The sequence below is a fragment of the Saccostrea cucullata genome, unplaced genomic scaffold, assembly GCF_032062105.1.
Source record: "Saccostrea cucullata isolate Sc308-1 unplaced genomic scaffold, CSIRO_AGI_Scuc_v1 ctg2144, whole genome shotgun sequence".
NCBI lineage: Eukaryota > Metazoa > Mollusca > Bivalvia > Ostreida > Ostreidae > Saccostrea > Saccostrea cuccullata.
In genome coordinates this window covers 71095-77751 of record NW_026923011.1, presented here as the reverse complement: position 1 = coordinate 77751, position 6657 = coordinate 71095, and the positions used below count along the sequence as shown (strand labels likewise).

The window sequence follows — 6657 nt, the reverse complement described above, 5'->3', positions numbered from 1 at the left end:
AGATATTGAAAGAGTAATCTTTTTTTACATAGATTTTGTCAGTTAAAATAAGTTCGATGTTTACTTACTTGTTGCCATGGGTACCCATGACAAAGTCTTAGACAAACAAACGTTCATGTAAAATTGCTTTTTTTAATTAATTTTTTCTAGTATAGTCACTTACAACGACAAGATGTATGAAACACAAACATGAGGTTGTTCTTTATATTTTTTTCATACAGCGTATACAAGCAAATTGTATATATAAATTCTTTTTTTTAATTAATTCTCATTGATCTTTATATGTTGTAATTGGTGTGTTGTATTCAAATCTTCATCTGGAGGAAATAAACAATGGATGGAAGTTAGCCATTAAAGATGACTACTTATAATAAAGACGATGAATGTAATTTCCTAAGAGGATAATCAAAAGATCTTTTTGGTTTGAACTATTTTTAAAAAGTAAGGGATGCTTAAATAGATATTACCTGTATTTTATATTGATGGTACTTAAAGGAAAAGAATTTTGACTTTCATGTGTGATTGTACATATATATATCAAAGGAGTTTCCAAGAAATTAAAATAATGAAAAAAAATTGACCTCTTAAATGAACAGGAATTGTCCTTGAAGTCTAGTTCTTATATCTGAAAAACATGCTCACCCAGCTTGTAATTTGAATTATTTTTTAATGGACAGGGATACCTTCTATGTCTACTTCCGTTAAAGAGTTCAATTTAACTGTTTCCATGCATGTTCATAGAATTTTTGTTGTGTTAATTTGATGACAAATACCAGAGTTTGACAAATTAATTTCAGAAATACTCATTTAAGTGAAACGATTTTTAACGAAGGAATTTAAACTTACAAAATGCAAATTCCACTGAAAGTAGTATCATGTTTTCAGAATCTACAAGATATGAGAAAATTATTTTTATGATTGAATGTTAACTAGGGTGTGCCCTACCGATATTGAAATCTATTAAAGACTTGGCTGCAGTATATGCATAATGTGGCAAAACGAAGTCGGATTATACTATGCTTTTTAAAATACATGAAAAAGTCATGTGATGATACAATAGCTTTCAAAAGTCAGTTCAAAAGATTATCTATTATCCGTTGATTTCTTTATAGTATGAATAACAATGCCTTGTAATTTATTGGTACAGTGATCTAGCAGATAGGTTATGTTTAATGTAAAGATCCTTGAAATTCTATTTCTCTGCAAAATATCTGATGAATTTCGTTTAAAATAATTGATAGATGAGTGAGAGTAATTACTGAATAGTTGATATTTTTCTATAATAGATGAAGGTTTGTGTTTTTAATCGATTTCTAAGTTCTTAAATGAGCGCAGTCGTTTGTTCTTAACACCGGTGACAATTTGAGGGATCTATTTGTTATCTGTATAACTGTCCCATTCATTACCTTGTCTAAGGCCACCGCTGTGTCGTTACATTACACAGCTAAAGTTGAATTTGATAATAAAAAGTCAGATAAAGACCTTCTGTGGGAATCTGACGCTCAGTCGTTATGTGTATGTACAATGATGTGTCCAGAAAAGTGTTGCTTCTTTGGTTACAATCCAAGACTGAGGAAATGCCGTGTTCATCGGACTTCCTTCTCTTCCGGAATGTTAGAGGAGCCCGGATGGAGATACTATAGTAACACCAGCCCAGGTATGTCAAGGTTACACTCATATACTTGCCTATGCCATACGACCTCATAGTAACCTATAGCGGTCATTATTTTTAAAAAGGGCATCTAAGAGTGTCACTTCCTTGGAATTTTCTATTTTTTTCAGGTTTAGTATTTTACTTTAAATTTTAATGCACCTATACTTTCTACACTAAATAAAATCGCATAATCAAACTTTTAAGTCAACAGGTTATTTTTGTATTATTACAAATTGCAATTAATTATCCCCGGGGTAGTGTTGAACTTTTAACTTTTTCATTAAGGCATATTTTCTAATTATAGACGTCACGTGGTGACGTCGTACTGAAGTGCTTCATGTAGTATAAGTCCCATTTAAGTCTATAGAATGCATAATTATAACAGAAGTTTTATGCTTGACTTTTCCAATTTATTAGTGTTACATAATTATAAGAAAAGTCTTAATTCGCCGAATTCTGGTCTATGTGCCGCCTGAACATACGTGCGTTTTAATTACTATACAGAGAAATATTTTCTTTTTGATTAATTAGAAGTTGAGAAACACAACTAAAAAGAGATTTTGATTAGTACATTTTTACAATGCACTGTTTAAATGCAGAATTAAATACAATAAAGACCCCTTTATCCTACGGATTCCTTCAGCTTTAAGCATTCGTGAATATTATGTTGGGGGCTTTATAGAAAAATAGTATGAGAAACAAAATTATTAAAGGTTTCGATGAGATGGTTGGAGGCTGCATGATTTAAAATGTTCAAGGTTTGCTACATACTCACCTATTCTATCATTGTTTTATGTTATCAGTACTACTAGTTGCGGTCACATTGGTGTATAGGGGAATCATTTAAGATCAAAAATAAAACTTGTAACTTTGAATTTAATTAAGTCAAAATTAAAGACATAATTACCCGATTTTATTTCTTGTAAAAAAAACCCCAAAAATAAAATCACAAATTACTTTTGTTTGATTTTTACACACACGACACCAGCTGAAAATATTGACATAGCCCCCTTGATCACTGAGATCGGAAATTAACTTAAAATTTAATAAGACTTAATATTCTAAGAGTTCGAACTGAGGCTTTAAGAGAATGATCTTTTAGCTGGACCGCCGCCAGTTTGTGGAATGAACTTTAAATACACATAGGGTGTTGCTCAAAGTGTTGGTGTCCTCAAGAATTTGCTTAAGACACACCTTTTTTAAGAATTGCTTTTCCTGAGTTTCAAACCCTATGATTTTTAAGTCTCTCAAATGCAGGTTTTTAAATCAATTATATATATAAGGTTCCCTTTGTTCGTTTTATTCTTGGTTAGTGTTATTAAGGGGCTCTCTACCATGTCACAACATGGCGTACTTCCATTTTGGTCCCAAATAATCTTATTCGAAGTCACTTAACATCGATAAATCACCGAGCATACCACAACATGCGATATTGTGGATAGGTAGTACATTGTATCACTTCGAGGCGAGAAATCCAACCAGTTATTCTCAAGAAAATGTTGTTTTAAATTTTCTTGTGTCTATTTTTGTAAATCTAAATAAAATTGTGTAGATTTTATCTATAATTCTGGTGTTTATTATTTGAATATTTTATAACATTTAAGTATTGAATATCATATTTTGGGATGTTTTTGGTCCTATAACACACCTGGCCGTACCGACAAATTGAATACCGCGCGTTAGCACGGTATGATACCTGGTAATTTTGTCGGCAGGATCAGGTGTGTTATAAGACCGAAGGCATCCCAAAATATAAATTCAATACAAACATTTACATTCTTTAATTTTTCATCTTCATAATTGTTTATTTCGGTAATTTTTATGTGAATTTAGCACTCTTCAAAATTGGTGCATTATAGAATTAAGAGCCGTCTGTGACGTAGTAAAGTTAAATAACGCAAATGAACATTGCAAGGAAAAAAAGGTGACCGATTGATTTTAAATGCACATTTGTCGTATTACACTGTATTACGTTAATTCAACTGGGTATTTTTAAAGATTAAATTGTGTCAAACAATGTACATGTTGGTGTTCATAAAGTATTGAAAATGCAAATAGTTTTTACTTTGTATTCTAACGTGCAGTGACAAGGTTCCGCGTGTGTTATAGAGATTTGAACGTCATGGATTTTTATTGGATTTCGTAATGAAAATTACACTGAATGTAAATATTAAACTCTGAATGGAAATTTAAAGCACAATGCTTTTAAAAATTAAGAAAGGAAAGGTTTTAACAAAATAAATAAAATATTTTAAATATTTTCAAAATATAAAGTGAAATACTTTCGACTCTTATTTTATCGGATATTGAGCCTATTATTAGAAAGAAATGCATGCAACAAAAATCAATTATACTTCATATGTGTAGAGATCTTCCTGAATACCGAGAAGATATTTTTGTTTTAATTTTATTTGTTTATTCAATCCTACGCAGGTAGGTTAAGGTTACAACCAAATATTCTACTTGCCTATATGATATGACGTCATAGTAAACTATATGACGCGAAGTTTAGATGTAACAATTTCTTGTAATCGATATCCAAGATTGATCTGAGGTCGTAAAAATTAATTAAAATATGCAGAGGCATTATAAAAACAGATTTTGTCGTTTCTGGGTATCTTTAGTTATCACAGGGGATAAATACCAAACCCGTGACGTCATAACTGTTGATCATGCAGTAGCAGAGTGAAAGTGAAACGTAACGAGAATTCATGTAAACAAACACAAGAAATCGGAGTTTAAAAGCATTTAGAATGAATATCATGTGTAATTCATGTGGGAATAAAGCTTATGAATAAGGTATGGTAATATACTTCAACAATTTCTTCCTAAAATTAAAGCAGGGAGGGTGTTTACTTGCCGATCAGCTTTTCCTCTGTTGTTCGTAACAAATAAGATGCAAAAGTTCAACACTTCGCTGCACACTTTGAAACTTAATTTTTGTTTCTTTCTAACGTTCTTATTCTATTGTTTTTGAAAAGTGCTGCTAGAATCGTATTTTTACGGGAATTTTTTTTTATGTTATGAACAAAATGTAAAAATTTTGGGAAGGTTTCGTCAGGAAGTGTTGAACAATTACTTCTGTAATAGGACAGTAGGATTCTAGAAGCACTTTTCATGGTACAGAGATGTTTTTACATAATTATTTTTACAAACTGAAATTAATGATCCCCGGGGTAGTGTTGAACTTTTCACTTTTCATTAAGGCATATTTTCTAATTATAGACGTCGTGGTGAAATGCTTCATGTAGGTATAAGTCCCATTGAGTCTATAGAATGCATAATTCTAACAAAAGTTTTATGCTGGACTTTTCCAAATTATTAGTGTTACCCAATTATTAAAAAGTCTTAATTCGCCGAATTTTGGTCCATGTGCTGCCGTAACATACCCGCGTACTTGTTGCACTTGGTCAGTTCAGAAATTCACACCGTCATGTAGTAACATTTTATTGCTTCGACCTGTTAATGGATAGATATCTATTACAATAAATGACAGTTTGTTGATAATTATACAATTCTCATTATTATTAACAGTCATTTTTAAATATTAAATAACTCACACATTGACGGGCTTAAAACATGACATTGTTTGGCCGTTGAGGAGTCCGTGCATCTCAAACCGGATATTACTTACGAAATAATAAAGTCCGAAACGATACGGACGGAATGTACAATTCCGAAACGTACACTACTTTTTCATTAATGTTTCTCCATTTTTATGCATCTTTCATTCCTTATTCTTTTAAAGCTTCAATAAACTTCTCGTAGATTTATTAAAATATTAATCCTTGTACACTGTTTTAATGTTAATTTTTAGCGCCTCAGACTAGTTTTGATATCTAAGGAGCTATACATTAGATAAATGTATTATTATATTTATCAATTTCTCATTTTCAAAGGCCAAATAAAAAGACTTGGGTGTTTCGAAGACAACTGGAGGAGATCATTTGAACCAAAGAAATTTTATACACTTAACAAAAACGAACCCTCTGCGTGCACTAATTACTGCCTGAAAATTGATCCAGATTTCACATACATCGGACTTCAAGTAATTTTTAGCATTTTTTCTTCTTAATTGTTTTAACAGACAGTATTATGAAGATATTGGAATATTTTCCTATAATTACACTCTTACTAAAAAAAAGTTGCTCCTCTCTTAGAGAAGGATTTTTTTTCATTTAATAGTAATGCATAGTATAGTACATTTCCTATGACAAAAGAGTACACAGACTAAAATAGTGTATTTTCAACCCAAGATGTTATATTTTTTCTTCACATATGAATAACCTGTTTTCAAACTTCAAAACACACGACATGAAATAACTTTGACAAGATATACTTTCAGGATAAGGGAAAAACAACATTTGAAGAATTGTGAACAAGAACTTGTTTAAAAGAAAGAATCTGAGTAAAATGCAAGATGAATACATCTTAAAGACAGGGTTTTTTTAAATAAAGGAAGTTTTTTTAGCAGATGAACCTTCCCATATAAAATTCAAATTCAATATTTTAGATGAATTATCGCATTTTGCAACATTAAACTGTCATTTGTATTTGTGTGTTGGAGTTGTTGGCGGATGGGGTGCCGTAAATCAACTCTTATCGAAACTCAAGATTTTCTTAATTTACCTCCAATATTTCACCTTTTCAGTATGGCTCTGATTGTTTTTGTGGTCGTCATATAAGATTTTGGAACAGACGTCCGGACAGCGAATGTAACTATCCCTGCCCCGGGAATGGACAGGTGACATGTGGCGGAGTGTGGAGAAATGAGATATTTACTGTTTAACAAAGAAGAAAAATCAATTGAAATTTTAGGAACATCTCTTATTATGTAAATATTGACAGAAAATAAGATCCTGATACATATATATGCCGATGTGTTTATTTAAGGAATCATTTATAGAAATGATAATCAAGTTATATGAACAAGGTATGGGATTTGGCAGTATACTCTTGGTAAATAAAAAGCATTTTATTTTATGATCAAAGAAATCTACACA

At 31.2% G+C, this 6657-nt stretch overlaps 1 long non-coding RNA gene across 1 annotated transcript; it reads left to right on the top strand.

Moving 5' to 3' along the window:
* The first annotated feature begins 1532 nt into the window (after window positions 1–1532).
* Window positions 1533–6415, top strand: LOC134262939 (uncharacterized). Its single transcript, XR_009991139.1, has 3 exons — window positions 1533–1657; window positions 5554–5702; window positions 6306–6415. It is a non-coding gene; the product is annotated as an uncharacterized LOC134262939 (long non-coding RNA).
* The last annotated feature ends 242 nt before the right edge of the window (window positions 6416–6657 follow it).